The sequence below is a fragment of the Meriones unguiculatus genome, chromosome X, assembly GCF_030254825.1.
Source record: "Meriones unguiculatus strain TT.TT164.6M chromosome X, Bangor_MerUng_6.1, whole genome shotgun sequence".
Taxonomy (NCBI): domain Eukaryota; kingdom Metazoa; phylum Chordata; class Mammalia; order Rodentia; family Muridae; genus Meriones; species Meriones unguiculatus.
The window spans coordinates 91,815,742-91,835,215 of record NC_083369.1 but is presented as its reverse complement, the minus strand read 5'-3'; the positions used below and the strand labels follow the sequence as shown (position 1 = coordinate 91,835,215).

Below are 19,474 nucleotides of genomic sequence, written 5' to 3'. Positions count from 1 at the left end.
CCTGGCAAACAACAGATGTTCAAGAATTGGCCAGAGAGATCTTATGGAGAAGGTAAAGGGAGCAAGAAAAGGTGGGAAAGTATGTGATAACATCAAAAGTCAGTGATTATAGTGGTTGCCTAGGGAAGATGAGTCCATAGAGAGATGGAAAGAAATGCAATGAAAGATGCAAGCCAATCTGTGCCAGCAGATATTTCCTGAGTGTAGTTTTGCTTCTACTCTGGCATCTTGTTGATCAAAGGTTTTTGACCTTGTCATGAATGTTTTTCATAACATGCAAAAAAAAAAAAAAAAAAAAAACTACCTCAGAAAATAACAAGAGTAATGAGTGGCTTCTACAAACTCCTAGTTAGACAAGCAGATCATTGATCCATATTCAGAGCTGTCATCAATATTCAATGATGCTAAGACCCAGTGACTAAATGCAAAACGCCATATGGACCAAGTAGTATTTTGGCAGTATCAGTATATCTTTTGATCCTCCAAGTAAATGTTCTGGTCACATTGCCACTATTGGGAATTTTAACAGACCATATGCTCATAATGCTATAAAGTATAGCATCCAATAGCTTCCACCCACTCTTAATAATAACCAGTCAAAGGTTTCAGTGATAGTTACATAAACAAATACTGATTTTCACCAAAACATACTAAAAAACCACTCTTTAATGTGCCACAGAAATGAAATTTTTCTTGTTTTTGTTTGTCTTACTTAATTTTTTTAATATCAGGAGAAGCATGGTGACTTTTCCATTAAAACACAAAAAGGTCACAGAAATGTTTCATTCAACAAATATTTAACTGGAACGAGATCTTCATGGGAAAGACAAAGAATAAATAAAAGTTCCATGTGGCCAATTTCTAAAATGGTATATAACAAATAAATACACCTACACATAAAGCCGTTTATTTAAAAAAATTACTCTAACTGTTGTTGCCATAGCAGGCACTACAGACAACCATTATAGCTTGTGCTGGGATTACCTTTGACAAGTGGGAATGAGCTTACAAATAATTAGCTCAGTGTGTCCCCTGTAAGATATTTAGTTGTTTTGGGTTACAAATTGACTTATGAATGTAGGAGATTAGACAATATGGGATTTTTTTTTCTTTGCATTCACACCTCAAAAAAAAACAGGCAGCTCTCCTTTCTTGGTGTATTTGCTGTAGCTTTTCACTCCTGTACAGAGAAAGTAGAATGAAATGAGGTCAAAGTCCTTGTTTACAGTGCCCAGTCTATTGAAAACAAAATGCCGTTTAACCTGAACTTATTTACAGGCTCTGTATTCAGCCAGAAACCAAAGAGGGCAAGGCAGGTTGTTCCCTCTGTCATGAAGCTCAAAACAGAACTGCTTTTCTGGAGCAATTTAGACTGGAATAGCAATTCTGATGGAAAGCATTCCCAAGGCCCACGTTAATCTTTTCTCTACACCTCCATGTAGATATTATAGAGTAACTCACTCATGCTTTCTCCAATCTCTTTCTAGAAAGGCTTCTTGTACTTCAGGGTATAAAAGCTAAAAACTCACAAGAAAAACAAACTTCCCCTACATTTTCCTGACTCACTTGCAGCTACAGTTATACATGTGATTTAAGTTATACTAATTACAAGTATCCACAGTATGAATAGAATATGTAAATCACTGATTTTTTTGCAAGCACTGAGTTGTAGGCAATACTGCTTTCTCTGTGGAACACTAAGAGATGATCCTAATAGGTATACCTAATATCACAGTAAAGTAAGAGACATGAAGTTCAACCTAAAAAGCTTTCTGTTGTTTAACTGGTGGTGCTGCCAGCCAGTCAGCATTGAAAAAGGATTTCTGGCCTTCTCAGAGATTCTTTAAAATGCTCGTGCCATCTATTCATTGTCATTATAATGATGTATAACGCTTCCCCAAAATGCAGTGATATTAAAAAAAACAAATATTTATTTAGCTCATGCATTTGCAAGGTCCAGATGGCCTATGTTTGGTTTTCTTTGGTTGGACTTCTTTATGTGTCTGTGGTTAGTTGCAACTCAGATCACAAATGTTGGTTATCAGGTAGCTGTCAATCAACCTGGGATAGCTTCAGTTGCCATATGCAATGAGTTAGTTCTGAAGTACATGTCTCTCATCCTCCAGCAAGCTAGGCTTGTCATGTTCTCTTGGAGATAATGCAGAATGAATAGATAATGAATAAAAGGGGAAATGTGCAAGCCCTTACTTAAACTGCCTCTTGCATCATATTTATACAGTAGCATCTCATTGACCAAAGCAAGGCACATAGCCTCAGAATTGAAAAATGTGGACATATTCTCCTTTAGGGAAATAAATTTAAAAGTTAATTTAACCATAATTTTAACCATGTCCCCAAGACATGGTTAGCAGTGGGGATAAATGGAACCACACATATCCTGCCACCTCATACCTTCAAATAAAGGCATCTACTTAAAGTAGACATAGCTTATTTGATTATTTCCAATGAAGAAATTGACTGATACAACTGCACTGTATGCTAGTCAGAGATCGAAACAGAGATGTAGGAGAACTGCACCAGAAAAAATAAATAAATCTTAGGAAAGAGTTTGCTAAACAAATGTACTGCTAGAATTAAGAATTATATAGTTCTTTGGTCTGCCTGTACCTTCCTACAAACACATTTTTAGTTTTAATCTCCTGGTCCTTCCTGACCTCTCCTTAGAATCTAAAGTGACAGATCTCTGACACCTCATAACTACCTGGAACTCCAGTTCCAGGGGATCCAATGTCCTCTTCTAAACTTTGCAGATACCTGCACATATGTAATAAACATACATACAATCAGGCCACACACATATAAACAAACATTTAAAAATAACACTGATAGGAGTACCTCTGAAAAGGAATACAAAGGCATGAAAATGGCAGTAACTGATTTTCACTGTGTGCTCTTTACTGATGAATTTTTTGACTATCCCTTTTATCATTGAGTTTACTATGTCACTAAATTATTAATTTAGAGAAAGATTGTACAAAACCATAAAATATTACATCCAAATAGACTATGATAAACAGATTACACTTCACTTTTTTGTGTGCTTAAGGACCAGAGCCATAGACACAGAAATTCATGTCACTGGTCAAAAATAAAATTGGACTATTGTATTATTTGATTAAGATTCATTACAATGAATCCTTACTAGCATAAACAAATGCTTGACGGAATGAATAAGTAAGTAAATTAGAGAGATGTGGCAAATCTCCAGGGCAGAATTTCAAATACGTTATCTTGATAATTTACCTTCAAGGAAATGAAACATAACTGCAATTTCCTCAGGTGGGCACTGTGTCTAATGATTTGGTTTTCAGTAGGGAAGTAGGTAAAAGAATCCTTTTAAGACAGTGAAACCTGAGAAACACTACCTCAGCTATAGGACGGCCAGTATAAACATTAAGTGATCAATAACGTTGACAGTATATACCCATATAATTGTGGGGTTAGAACAGCATTTAACCTCTGTGGTCTTCCTCTCCAAAACACACTGCCCTATTCAAATCAAATGAAAACCATATGACAAATTCCAGTTGACCTATGTTCTTTAAACTGTCAAGATCATCATACGCAAGGAAAGTCTAAGAAATTATCACAGCCAAGGGGAACGTAAGAGAAAGCAAACTAAATGTTGTTGGAGAATTACTCTGCATAGGATCCTAGAACAGATAAAGGGCTATTACTTGATTTTTTAAAACCTGAATAAAAGAAAGACTGTATTCATTGTGGACTTTATTTAATGGTGACATATCAATATTGCTTCATCTAATGAACATGCCATACAGACTAAGATGCTAAAATAGAGTAGGCTGAATATATGTATATGGAACTCTCTGTCCTATCCTTATGATTTTTTCTGTAAACAAAATAACCTCCCTAAAATACTGTAATAAATATCTACTATTAATTCTGGGGAAATAATCTATCATTGAGTCAGTTAATCAATGCAAAGTCTGGAATACACAAAAGATACAATGTAAATAATTAACCACACTCATGCAGGAAATTCAAACAGGAGCCAGGTATTTGTGTAGCTCAGGAAACAGCCATTTCTAATGCTATAGATTAACAATGAGCCCATTTGACAGGGCTCTGAGCTGGAAATAAAAACTAGCATACATAAACTGCATACTAAGTACACATGAGCTTCTGTGTGTATTTGAACAGTTTTGATTCATGGGCAGTCAGGAAAAGGTTTCTTTTCCTCATACTTTAAAATTGTGATATACTGAGGGGTGGTGAAATTGCTCAGTAGTTAAGAGCCTTTGGCTGCACTTATAGAGGACTTGTGTTCCATTTCCACCACCCACATGGTGATTTACAACTGTTTGTAATTCCAGCTCAAAAAAACCTGAAGTCTTCTGGACTTCATGAGCATAAGGCATGCACATGGTACATATCCATACATGCAGGCACATTCACATGAAATAAATAAGTAAAGAAATAAATCTTTTTTTAAAAAAAGAAGATTGTGCTGTCACTTAAAGGAAGAGTGTTAATGGAGGCAGCAGGCCTGCAGAGGCTCTGTTCACTATTGCTCACCCCAGTGGAAAAGCTTTGAAGAAAGCAAGCCATAGGGGACCAAAACTCCACTCTGTACTGTCATGTGAAAGCCAATGGAGAGTCATTCTGCAGTGGATGGTTTCTAGTAGAAAAAGAGTGGAATCAGGAGACTAATTAAAGGATAAGACCAATACATCTGACTAGGAAGCAGGAATTCCAAATGGAAGTATGGAACCTGCTTAAAAAGGGTTAGAGTGAAAAGTTGAGGCTGGGGCCAGGGATACACCCTTTTCACTAAGTTAAGTGCTGTTTTTGTGGCCTATGGCTTAGATAACACTTGGTATTCACTTTATTATTATTATTCTCCTTTGTTGTAAATTTCACGTTGCTTAAAATAAAATAACTTCTAAGAATGTTCGGATAAATTTTAGAATGGCTGTAAGACATAGCTAATTTGGTAAAGTACTTGACACACCAGCATCCATGTGGTGGCACATAGATTTTTAATTCCAGTGCTGGTGACGTAGAGACAGGTGAAGACTAGTAAAAAAACAAGACAGACAGGACTCCTTGGCAAGCTAGCCTAATCAATGACCAGATCTTAGTGAGAAACCATGTATCAAAAAACAAGTTAGAGGCTCCTTAAGAATGACACTTGTCGAATCCCCCATATTAACAGAAAGACAGAAAAACCTCATGATCATCTCAGTCAATGCAGAAAGGCCTTTGACAAAATACAATGCCCTTCATGATAGAAGTCCTGGAGAGAATACGGATACAAGGGACATAACTAAACATAATAAAGACTTGTTTAAAGCAAGTCCATTGTCAACATCAACTTAAATGGAGAGAAACTCAAACGAATTCTACTAAAATCGGGAACAAGACGAGGTTGTCCACTTTCTCCATAACTATTGAATATGGTACTTGAAGTTTTAGCTAAAGTAATGAGACAACTAATGGAGATCAAAGGGATACAAATTGGAAAGAAAGAAAAAAAATATATAGCTAATTGCAGATGATGTAATAGTATACATAAGTGACCCTAAAAATTTCACCAGAAATCTCTTATAATTGACAAACACTTTCACCAAAGTAGCTGGGTACTAAATTAACAGGAAGGATTATAAGAGCCAGAATGATCAAGGACACCACAAGAAAACTCAGAGAATCAACAAACCTGAACTCATAGGGGTTCGCTGAGACTAAACCAAAACTCAGGGAGCCTTTGTGGGTTTTACTTAGGCCCTCTGCATATATTTTATAGTTGTGTAGCTTGGTGATTTTGTGAGAATCCTAACAGGGAGGGGCGACTGGTTCTGACACTTTTGCATGCTTTTAGGACCCTTGTCCTCCTACTGGGTTGCCTCATCCGACCTTAATATGAGGGGAGTTGCCTAGTCTTACTGCAACGTAATATACCATGTTTGGTTGATATCCCTGGGAGGCCTGCACTTTTCTGAAAGAAAATAGAGGAGAAGTGAATGGGGAGTGGGGAAGGACTGGGAGAAGATGCGGGAGTGCTGTAATATATGAGAGAATAAAATAATAAAAACATTAACTTAAAAAAAAAGCAGTATCCGTCCTATAAACAAATGACATATGGACTGAGAAACAAATCAGGGAAACAATACTTTTCACAACTAACTCTAACCAACCAAGTGAAAAATTTGTATGATTAAAAAACACTTTAAGTCAATGAAGAAAGAAATAGAAGAAGATATCAGACTATGGAAAGATCTCCCATGGAGCTGTAGGACTAATATAGTAAAAATTACCATCTACCAAAAAGCAATCTACAGATTCAGTGCAATCTTCATCAAAATTCCTTCACAAATTTTCATAGTTCTGGAAAGGACAATTTTCAGCCTTATATGGGGAAGCAAAAAACACAGTATAGCAAAACACAATCATGAATACTACTACTACTAATAATAAAAACTGTTGGATGTCTCCCCATTCCCAAATTTCAAATTGCCCTACAAAGCTAAAGTAATTAAAACAGCATGATATTGGCATAGAAACAGACACACTGACCAGTGGAATAGATAGATAGATAGATAGATAGATAGATAGATAGATAGATAGATAGATAGATAGATAAAACAGAAATACACAGTGGGAAAAAAAGACGTCATCTTCAACAAATGGTGCTGGTCTAACTGGATGTCTGCCTATAGAAGAATGCAAATAGATCCATATCTATCTCTCTGCACAAAAGTCAATTCCAAATGGATTAAAAAAATTTCAACATAAAACCAGAAACTGAGAGCAAGGCCCCATTGCTAAGGACAACACCTACACAACTCACTGAAGACGGAAATGTCAAGCCAGTGCCTATCTAGAACCTTCATACATATATTCCAGGGTCTTTGGGACAGGAAGATTCCCTGCAAGATCTCCAAAGAGAAATGCAATCACCAAGGCAGCCACAAACCTTTTATCTACAATGGTATGCTACCTACAAGAAATGCTAGGGCAATGGTGGCACAAATCTTCAACAACTGATTTAATTTAAGCCCCACTTCACTAGACAGAACCAACCACTCAAGGGCAAGCCTCATATTCAGGAATAGTTGACCAACATAAAATAAACTCTATGCTTTTTGTATGTGTGCTTTTATTTGGTTACTATTTGGTGTTTTAGTTTTGCTTTGTTTTTTGAGGGTTTTATTTTGTTTTCTTGGTTCTGGGGAGTTTTATTGTTGTATTAGATTTTTGGTAGGTTTTGGAGAACAAACTTAAAGTTGGATGGGTATGGAGGGGAGAGATCTGGAAGAACATGGGGTAGGAGAAAATATGACCAAAATATATTTAAATTAAAAATTGTTTCAAACAACAAAAAATGATTTTAAAAAAGAATGACATCGTTGGTTGATCTTTGGCCTTCATATGTGTACCTAGACACTCACACTTGCGGGCGCACACACACAGAGTCTGTTCACTCGAATAGGAAAAAAGTACATCCTTATGTCCACTAATGTCTAATTAAAATTCAGTATGTGCTTCAATTACAAATACAGGCAACAGATTAGAATGACATTAGCAGAACCTGTGACTGTGACACCCATAGAAATCCCAGGCATATTTAATGTCACATTACAGTACTGGGGATATCATGAAATGCAGATTTTTTTGAGACAGGATATCACTATGTAGCCTTGGCTACGTAATATTCATCACAACATGATTCATAAAAAAAAATTTCTAGAATAATCTAATCATCTCCTTATAGGAAAACAGATAAGTGTAATATTTGTTTTTAGAGAAAAATGAATTAACTATTGCCATAGGGAAGAATACAGCCTCATTATAAATAAAATATTGAGTGAAAACTATATTAGCAAGTATCATTTCACTTTTATGAAACTCATAAAGACAATTCTATACAATATAACCATAGGTATTTCAAATATGCTATATATGCAATATATATTGTATATAATACATTGTGTGTGTGTATATATATACTATATAGAGTATACTACATATATAAATATACATATACATGTGTTTATAATGTCTATATGTATGTGTGTAGATTTTACATTGTGTGTATAGTATATATATGTATATGAATATATGCATATGAATATGTGTATGATGTATGCATATGATGTGAGTGCACATTTGATGTATACTATATGTAGTATATACTATTATAGTATACTACGTATATAAATGTACATACGCATGTATGTGTATTTATGTATACATATTTATATTATATGTAGTATACTATATATACTGTATATTACATATACTATAGTACTATATGTAGCACACACACACACACACACACACACACACACACATATCTGAGTTTATCCAGATAAACTCAGAACCCAAGCCAGTAAGTACTGGGAAGACATATGGTATTGCTTAGCAGTATAAAATAGGTGCACTATGGAGATAACCCAGAACCCCTGCACATATGTAGCCCATGACGGTTCAGTGTCCAAGTGGGTTCCTATTTCCATAATGGGAACAGGGACTGTCTCTGACATGAACTGATTGGCCTGCTCTTTGATCACCTCCCCCTGAGGGGGAAGCAGCCTTACCAGGCCACAGAAGAAGACAATGCAGCCATTCCTGATGTGATCTAACAGACTAGGATCAGAAGGAAGGAGAGGAAGACCTCCCCTACCAGTGGACTTGGGGAGGGGCATGCGTGGAGAAGGAGGAGAGAGGGAGGGATTGGGAGGGGAGGAGGGAGGGAACTACAGGGGGGATACAAAGTGAATAAAGTATAATTAATAAAAATATTTTTAAAAAAGAATAAATAAAAAAATAGGTGCACTAATATTGGCAATGTTCTCAATATTGATCTGGGTAATGGATTAGTAAAGAATAATTTATTAAAACCATCTACAACCTATTCAATGAGACATAAATACTTTCGTGTTTTGCATCCATTGTATGCATGCATACATGCGCATGCATACATACAGTGCTGACAAAGAAGCCGGACTAACAAGATGCAGCCTCAGCAAAAGTTTCTGCTAGTCCTCGGTCCAGTGGCTCTTTTAACTCCCCATTTGCTAATGGATTTTCTCCCTTTGAATTTCCCTCTTTTAGTCAACTAGAGTGGATGGAAACACAATTTAGTTTTCCTTATCATTATCATGGGTCACTTCACTGTGTCCTGCCTGTCGCTGTGTCCACTTACCTCTGTTTGACATGCTAGTGTCCTGCCCAATGCACTCTGATGTCAATAGTACATCTATTACTTTATTGCTAGTGTCAGCACAGCACCCATCTGTTACATCTTTCATTCTTCTGAGGGCATGTGCCTGTGGTGTGTGTATGTGTACGTGTGTGTATGATTTTTTTGTGTGTGTCACAGCCAGAGAACAATTCTCAGGAGCCAGTCCTGTCTTTCCACAATGTATGTTTCAGAGATCAAGTTCATATCATCAGGCATGGCTACAGGTATCTTTACCTGCCAAACTATCTCCCCTAGCTTAACTCAGATTTTAAAGTAGCCATGAGCATGAAACACATTTTGTTTCTGGCATGTGGTGTCACATACCTTTAATCCCAGGAAGCACTGAATCTTCATGTGGCCAACCTGGTCTACATGGGGAGATCTAGAATAGCAAAAGATACATAGTGAAATCTTGTCTCAAAAAAAAAGTCTGCTTTTTATGATATCACCATTACTGTGACAGGAAAGATGCCTGTGATTACTGTGGGTGACACAGTCACAAATTCTACTAATATCACTGTAATTTGTTGCCTGAATTTGTAATTGAAGCATATATTGAATTTTACAGAGTCACAGTTGTCTCAGTTAGATAAGTGTGATAAATACCCTGACCAAAAGCAAAAGTAAGAAAAGGGTTTATCTTGTATTACACTTTTTAGACTATCATTGAAGGAACAAGGTTGGGAACTCAAGGCTGGAGACTAGAGACAGGAACTGAAGCAGAAGCCACGGAGGGATGCTACTTACTGGCTTGCTTCTCTGGGTTTGTTGACCCCTCCCACATCAGTCATGAGTCAAATTTCCCACAGACTAATCTATAAGCAATCTGAATGGAGGCCTTTTTCTCAGTCATGTTCCTCTTCCTAGATAACTCTAACTTATATCAAGCTGACAAAAAAAGAAATCAAACAGGACACTGACTCACATTCAGAATTTCTCTAGAGATTATAGCTAGCAATAAAAATGCTGAATCATAGGGTTTATAGATTGAGCCTACCAAGAGAATGTCTCTATTAGTCTGTTTTCTGTTGATATCAAAATATTTGAAGTTGAGACTTTATAAAGAAAAATGCTTTATCCAGCTTATAGTTTGGGAGGCAGAAATCTCAAGAATGGGCAACCTATCTGTTTAGCCTCTTCTGGGATCTCCTGGGCTGCACCACAACACAGAGAGATATAAAGGCAAGAGTCTACATTCACAATAGGGCAAATATATAGAGTGACCCCAAGTTATAAGAATCTACTCTCCTGATAACTAACCTTGTCTCATGGATAGCTATGTTAACCCCAAACTAGGTCATTTTCCATTAGGTCTTGCCTATTGAGCTCGTACAGATACCAACACCCCTTAAGATCGTGTAAATCAGGCTTCCAGCTCACAAACTCCTAGATGATACACCAAAATCATATTCAAACTATAGCAGCACCAGATATTCCTTTTTCCAAAATAATCCCAAATTTTACTCTCACCAAAAAGGTGTATGCGCTCCTGTTGACCCATGTCCATACAACCATACTCTATGGTTATCCAGTTCTGTCATGTGTTATCACATTTTCACATCAAAGATAATATGTTGCTCCATCATTTAAAAACCATAACAATTATCAAGTGCCATCAGTACAGTTTTAGTCAAGGCTTATACGATTTCTTAAATAAATTCTCCTGAAATATAGAGCCTGAAACAAAGATTTGTACACAGATAAATTTGTTTGGGGTATGGTTTCCAGTGAATAGAAATAGACAGCTAGGGGAAAAACTAATATAGGAATAATTTCTAATTTATCCACAACTGTAGAAAATTAGAGTTTAATCTTACTTAGACTGAGAAATTCTTAGAAACAAACTCTACTAAAAAATATGAATGAGAATTATGTCTTCAGGGATAGGAATAAAGAGGGGTTCATCTCCAGTTTCCATTTGATATTAGTCAAGGGTTGACTTGTTGACTACTAACTCCCTCAGATTACATAACACATGAAGTGCTAGCTCACTCCAACAAGCACCTGTGTGGAAATATCAAAGAAGCCCTAGTACAGAAAGTAAAGTATTCACTATGGTTTAGGAAGCCACTACCTGGATCTACAAGTTAGTTATTAGACCAAAGGCTTGATTAAAAGCCAAAATAACTTTTTTTGGCATTTGTAGTTTTTAGATTTATGTAGACACAAAACATGATGTATGTATGTACAAGATGAAAACAAAAGTAAGACTTTGCAATGACGGGCCAGTCAGATGGCTAGGCAGGTAAAGGCACTAAGCCTGATGACCTGAGTTGGAGTCCCAGACCCATGTGATAGAAGAGAAAACAAATCCTCGAAAGTTCTTCCTTGAAGTCCACACACACATCATGGTACACACTTCCCATACACACACACACAAAGACAGACAGACAGATAGATGAAACAAAAAAAGTGTAATTGTGAAGATGGCTCAACCAGTAAAGATGTTTCTACCAAGTCTGATGACCTGAGGTCAGTCCCCAGGCTCCAACATGGTGAAAGGAAGAAATGGCTTCTTAAACTTATCCTCTGACCTCTGTGTGAAAAGTCATATGCTAGTGTGTATGCATGCATTTGCCTGTGTGTGAGTGCACACACAATCATAAACAGAAATAAATAAATGTAGTAAAAAATTTAAATTGTCAAGGAGGACAAGGGAAAGTAATAGGAGGAGAAAGAACAAGAAAGGAAAGAGTCTGAGGGTGATGGGGAATATGGTCAACATATATACATGTATGAATACTTAAATAAAACTTAAAAGATGAGCTGTAAAGATGTGTCCAATAGACAGAGCTAGTAAATGGCAGAAATGAAACACAAACATGTATATTTATTACAGTTAAAATACCGGGCCTTTGGTACATAGTATGCAGACACTGTCTACTGCCTACCAAATAACCATTCTGATTTTGCTTGTCTGGTAACGGAAAAATGTTTCTGGAGTGGAACTGCTATAGAAGTTCCCTGGTACGGACATAGGCAGGGTTTTCCATTACTTGGCTGTTCCAAAGAGTCCAGGCATAGCCTACACCAGCAGGTTGTTTTGTGGTCTAAGGGGGCACCAGCTACCGTGTCTGCATTCTTTACCAGCAGGAGAAAGAAGCAGGGGAAAAGAGAAAGGCTCTTCTCTCAAGCATGCCAACTCCCTTCCCTTGGACTTCTGAGAGGGACCCCGTAGCATAGTTTTCTCTCACTGGGAAATCCTGTCACAGCTTCACACCCCAACTAGCATGAAAAATGGGATTCAGTTACTAAGAGAGAATGTGAGGGTGGATATTGGAGGGTAACTAAAAGTTTCTGTCACTTGGAGTGGAAAGGAAAATACTGGGAGCAGAAGTGTACAAGTATGGTTAGCTAGGGAAAGGAATACAGGGGAGAGCAGAGGGTATGTGAAGGTGAGAGGATTAACCCAGACTAAAAATATATATAAATACCATAAGGGAATGAATCACTTTTTATGATAATTAAAAAAAATAAAATAAAATCTTAAAAATTCTATCACAGTAGCTATTTTACTTGGGGCAAATTTTAAATCTATATATCTGTCTTTAAATTATGAAATGAAAATACCAAATAACTCACAGAGTTAATATGAGCACTAAATGAGATAAAGTAAATAAAATTGCATGGTGCTTGGTATGCAGAAAATGCTTAATAGTAATAAATGTTGGCTGGTTTTAATTCACTTTAGTGAGTCAGCAGCATGAGGCCTTGGCATGGAGCCATCTTTCAGATAACAGATCTTATCACTGTCCCTGAATTTACCAGGCTTAAAGGTGCTGGCTGCTGACTCATACCCACAACACTTAGAACTGTTTAAAGCCAGAGTGTTGGCTTAGTAATTTACAATGAAAAATAGAACTGTCAGGCAGACCAGACAGCCTGACCAGGTTATCAGCTCTCTGTAGGCAATGAACATGTGACATCTTAAGGTTGATTGCTGTGCATGAAATCAGGGGAAACAGAATTCACCACAGTTTAAATGTTTAGTGCCATTGTGGTAGCAGCCTATTGTATCCGTCTTAACAACTGGGATTTTCTTATCTAGTGAGTCAGGTGCTTAGACTAAAACCTCTTCCCCTGGACAATGCAGGGAGCACACTGCCAATTGATGACGAAAACAAGTGTAAAAATGTGGGAAAGCCAGGAAGGTAAATTCAAAACAGTTACAGAATGAGGAAGATATTACTTGCTCTTTGGGAATTAAATGAATAGAATTATTGTGAATAGAAGCCCTATATACCTGGCATAACTTTGGAAAAGTTAGAAGGGAAATATTTTAGCGAAAACCATTCTTTGTATCTAGTTCCAGGGTAAATGGAGCATAAGGAAGCTTCATTGTGAGGTTGGAGGGGTAGCTAGTGTTTGTGAGTGCATACTGTGCTTCCGGGGACCCAAGCTCAGTTCCCAGCAGCTACATTTGATGGCTCATAAACAGCCTGTAACTCCAGCTCCAGGGAATCCGATGCCCTTTTTACGCATGCACATGCCCACATACACACCGATACCCACCCTCCCCCAGATAATTTAAAATGATAAAATAAGTCATTAAAATGTAACCTTATTTTATTGAATTGTAAATGAATTTATGTAATACATAACACAATAATGAAAATGTATAGAAAAATATAACATTTATATTCATAAGCACATAATATGAAAGTGTTAGGTATTTATTTATAAGTGATTAGAATCAGCCACAGAAATATATGTTATTCATTTAACTCTCAAGAAACAAGCAACATGTTTTTCTCATCTCCAGTTATTTTGGGAAAGAGATTTTGTTTGATGTAGTACAGTTAGCCTCATATAGAAATGATGTGACTAAATAAAAATTATTTAAAAACAATGTGTTTTGAGAAATTCCCAATGCTCCTTTAGGGGACATACATATTTTTTAGAGTGGTTAATCCTTTTAAAATTGTATAGGAGAAATCTTACACAATCATCTTTAAGCTGATAAAAATAGCAAGCTGCAAGGTAGCTCTCCTGTTGAAGAACATGACTAGAGAGACAAATGAGACTACTCTTAATCACCTACCTCTATTTCTACAAGACATGTAAAAAAAATTCCAATGAAGCATTTTTCTAATCCTCTATTCTATTGGGGGAGGCAGTAATCTCGACAAAAGAAAATGTAATATTGTTAGTATCAAGAGAGTGAATACTATAAACACCACCAACTACTTTTATACGTGATGACTTTAACCTCGCCAATACCAAAAAATGTCAAAAATGTGAGTGATCTGTGGCTTGCAAAACATCGTCCCTAGACAGTGATGTGGACATCATCTGGGAACTTATTAGAAATGTAAATTATTGAGCTCTAAACCGAACTAATGGAATCACAAATTCTGAGATCAGACCCCAGAAATCTGATTCTATTTCTTCATGCTGAGCTTGGTGACTCCTAGTTTGGTAGCCACTGATTTACACGAACCAAACTACTTAAAAGACAGTCTATGATGATTCATTATAGCACCAGAAATGTATAATAACTGTGCACTCTCATGCCTCATCTTAAGTGTTCTCAACATTATAACAAAGTTTCTAGGTGACTTATATGCATATTCAAATGTAAGAGCTGCCATGTTTATACACCAATTCTGTCATGGGTTAAATAGTGTCTCTCCCCACATTATTATGTTTAAGTTCAAACATCCAGGACCTAAGAATATGACTATATTTGGAAACAGGTCCTTTAAAGATGTGATCATGTGAAATGAGAGCATTAGGATAATTTGGGGATGGGGGCAGGGGAAGAGTTTCTCTGTGTATCCTTGGCTGTCCTGGATTCACTCTGTAGATAGACCATGCTGGCCTTGAACTCACAGAGATCTGCCTGCCTTTGTCTCCCTGATTGCTGGGATTAAAGGATTGTGCCACTACACTAGGTTTAGGGTAATTTTTTTTACCATGATTTCTCTCCTAAGAAAGTCGATTCCATAACACAGATATGTGCAGAAGAATGTCTATGTTATATACTCACCCAGCAAGAAGGCAGCTGCATACAACTCAAAGATATTAGCCTCACAAGTAGGAAACCCTGCTGATACTTTGATCTTGGACTTTTAATCTCCAGGACGAAGGAAAAATAAATTTATTTTCTTTGTCTCCTTTCCTTTGTTGTATTTAGTGTGGCACTTGCAGAAAATTAAGTCTCCAAACTCAAGTATGTACTGGCAATTACAGGAGTTTTAAAAACACTAATAATACTTGGTTTCCATTCCCAAAGATTCCAACATAAGTGACCTAAGGATTAACCTGTAAATCTGGTCTTTTAAAAGCTCTCTGATGATTGTTACTGTGCAGCAAATTTAAAAGCTACTGATATATACACCAGGCTCAACAAGTGAACCATCCAAGACTCAGAGCTCTAAAATCTAAAATCCAAAATTCCAATTTTGCGATCCTTTCTTATCCAGTCTCCCACTGTAATGTTTCCAAAGTTGGACCTTCTATTCATTGAGAACTCCTATTTGGAGAAAGTCAAGAACAAGGGCTGGCAATTTTATAATGATAGTGTTCCTCTATTTGGCCTTTTTTTTCTTCTGTCATGCAGTCCCCCGCTCCCTGGTGCTCTTCAGTAGGTCATCTTCCACAGTACAGATACAGAGAAGCCCCTGCCTCAAGAAAATCTGTTGATCTAAGTTGTCAGTACCCACTTTTGATAGGTTTTCATTGTTCCTCCTGTTAAATTGCCTTCAAGGTCCCTAGGATACAAATGAAAATCTTGGATTCTATAAAACCTCACACCAGGGCTCTGGTGCCACAGTAGAAAACAGCATTTTGGTGCTAAATCTTTTCCACTTTTTCCATATCCCTGTAGCTCTCAAACCCAATACTCTACCTAAAGGACTATTTAAGTGAAAGTTTTCTGTGTTTCAGGAACTAAGGGGTTGATTTATATTTAATATTAATGGAAGCCATGTAAGATTTGTATTTGAATGTGAAAGTTATAGTTTCTGAATGTTAACATAGTTCTCCATTTTAGGCTCTCCCCCAACCCCCTCTCTCTGTGTGTATTTCATTTAGCTCAGAATCTTTGATGTTCAAAGACCCAACTCTGGTGGTGGTCTTGCTGGCAAAGTCCTTGAATGACATGGGCTTTCACAAGTAATTGACAAAGAATGAATGCACATAGCATTCCCTGGTCTCCTTCTCCCTTTTCTTATAAAGCCACCAACACTCAATGATACAAGCTCTACCCCAATGACCATATCCAATCCTAATCTCTTCCCAAAGGTCTTACTTATAAAATCGCAGTCAGATTGTCAATGCTTTTAAAATCTTAAGATGTGGATTAGTGTTCAACACATGAAAGTTTCATTGACATAACTAAAATAGGATAGAGTTTGGGGCAAGAGGAATCCTTTTTAAATATGATTTTGCTACCTTGAGTAATACTTTATTTTACTTGGACCAACCAATGACACAATCACAACTTCAAGCAAAAATTTTCACAACATTCTAGCAGACCTTCTGGTTACCACTCCAAAGCCATCAACAGCACCCCTATCAATAATAGAAGCTAAATGTCTCTGTGTTTCCCCCAACCATTAGTGTCACAAAGAGTAGTTTATATCCTGACAATGAGATAAAGGGGGTATTTGTTAGAAAACTTCCGGGGAATTTTATTTCTCTGAAAAGAGAAAGTTACACAAAGGAAAACACTTCACCCCCTTTCTACCCTTAGTTTCCTGTCCTTGAATACAGTATAAGGATATCATTTCTGGAGCTGTTGAAGCCATTCTGAAATCATAACAGTTAGGTATTGACATTATTTTACCCTTGTATTCACCTTCTGTCAGACTCCTCTGTTGCTGAAACCACTTTTAAAATAAATATGTGTATTGTGTGAGATAAACACATTTGTATATATTCATATTATTATTAATTTATAGAACAGTATAATCTGATAATCCACACCTTGAATACCATTTAATTATACAGATTATATTATTCTAGTCTAGGAGTGAAGAAAAAGCTTGCCAATATAGTATTTGCGAAATCTGAACTGCAAAGTGACTTAATCATTCACTCATATTTCCAACATTCCTCTTCTTTACTAAATCCTAGTGATAAAAATGTGAATAAGACTCATGATAGAGTTATGAAGAGTTAAGTTATCAGAAGTGGCATAACTTATTTGAAGGGCTTCCTGGGGAGGGGTGCCTTGAAAGAGGATCATCAAAGACTCCCTGACTAGCCATTTAAAGTGTCACTAATTTTTTCCAAGAAGGGGTAAGACAGGTTTGCTTATATGTTCACAGATTGTAATCCATAGGAAAATTCAGAAAACAGCAATCTACGATCAGGGACTAATATAGTACCAGAAAATATTCTCATATCCATGTATTTCTCCCAAAAGATAAAAGACAATATGGGGGGGGAATAAGAGTATTTTGGTACCATGCCATCAGATAACTTTTCTAGAACAGAATAATTTTGTGATGTGAATTAAGACCACCTGTTAATACATCAAAACAATCATTTGTCAACGCGAGCCACAGCTTCATGCATTTCAGCATACTCTCTCTGTTATTTCCATTAAAGAACGACAGCAATAATTAGTGCCTGTTTAACGGTCACAGAAACATTGTGCTGCTTCATGGTAGTGAAAGGAGAAATATCCCCTCCCAAATTGATTTTTCTAAAAGCAATGAGTTTGACACTCCCTCTCCTGACACACCGAGAGAGGACAAACTAACATATAGCTTTGTATTGGTGAACCTTCTAAGAAACAGAATAGGTTCTCATTGATTTTCCTGCAAGGGAAATAATAGGCTTTGAAGCATCTCTGTAAACAGAAAATACAAAAGCAGCAATAGCCTACAATTTCTTTCCTAGAATATTCCATGGAGTCTTTCAATGAATTGTCTCAACATTTTTTTGTTGCTTAGCACAGACTGTCCATCCAAAATATTTTGATTCTGTCTGTGGTCTCTTTACAGGTATGCAATAACTGCAGTTCTTCTCCAGCTCTGTCGTGTTCTGGGCTAGAAGGGTTCTTCCAAGATCCCAGCTCAGGCTACAGTGGAACACCCTGCCACCTTGCTGAATGAAGGAAGAGCCCAGCAAAGGATCTCAGCTCAGCTCTTGAGCTCCCCTGTTTCCACCTCTAAAAATCACCCAGGAACAAAAGGGGGGTTGAGTAAGCAAAGATGAAACAAACCAAACATACCTTGTCCCATAAACGCTGCATCAAGACATTTGAAGGTACCCGGGAAATTAAGAATATGGCTCCAGAGTTTGGTTTGGCTGGGAGTCTAAGTACGGATTTTATATTCTCTGACGCGTTTTAAAAATCTAACTTTCTGTCTACAACAAAAAGAGCCAGAGGAAGGAAGCAAAAGCAGACAGAGACACAGACTGGACGACCGCTGCAGCCTGCACCCTAACAGAGTATCAAATGGCGAGAACTTACCTGGTCCTCACCTATAAGGAAAGGCGACTGGTCCAGCCTCAGGCAGCAGTCGCGCCACCCAGGAGAGTAAGCAAGGAAGTCGCGGAACGGGGAGCCAGCCGACGCGCAGACCCAGGGAAGGGAGAGAAGTCCTGCTCCTAACCCAAGGGAGAAGAGTGACTCACGCGCTCGATTGGTGCCCGCCTTTCTTCCTCCCCGCCCCCAGCAGGTAGAGGGACCGCGCGGGAGGCAGTCTCCAGCAGCCCCTACCCACAGGCTCAGTGCCAGACTCCGCCAGGTGGCGGCGCCACAGTCCAGCTAGGCACAGCCCGCCCAAGCACACAAGCACTCGCCCACCCGCTGGGCTCATCGCGGGGCTCCCTGACCTCTTAGACCCAGCCTCTCCAGGTCCCTGCTCCCCTTAGACGCTCCATAGGAGCCCTGCACACCTTCCACACTCCTCTGGACTCGGTACTGCTATGGCTCTCAAGACCAACCAACCTCTCACAGAAGTCTCCCACTCCACCATTATTTTCTCCCTTGCGGTAGCACCAGAACTCACCCAGCCTAGAGAAGGTGTGGCTGGCTTCTTCGGCTTGCTGGATCTACCAGGGACTCATTCCTCACCCTGCCTCCCAGCTGGATATGGCCAAAGTCAGACCACTTCTACACTAAGTAGCTATTCCTGAGGTACCCTAGAACCCTCCACAGGCCACACACACTAGTTACCCCTGCATCCTTGAATGCTGAGACCTCCTTTTGATACTCTCCTCTTGCAGGTGCTCCAGGGTCCTGGAGGAAGGATGAACTCATGATGTAGCAAGGGACACCCTCTTCATTAA

The 19,474-nt window shown here is 38.0% G+C and overlaps 1 protein-coding gene across 1 annotated transcript in view; it reads right to left on the bottom strand.

Moving 5' to 3' along the window:
* Sytl5 (synaptotagmin like 5) overlaps positions 1-18,907 on the bottom strand; it is a 329,523-nt gene extending 310,616 nt beyond the window's left edge. Inside the window, exons 1-2 of the mRNA XM_060374394.1 lie at positions 18,654-18,907; positions 9,551-9,608 (exon numbers count right to left, since the gene is read on the bottom strand). The gene's annotated coding sequence lies outside the window, so the exon portion shown is untranslated. The remainder of the gene's footprint in view (positions 1-9,550; positions 9,609-18,653) is intronic.
* Positions 18,908-19,474: the final 567 nt, after the last annotated feature.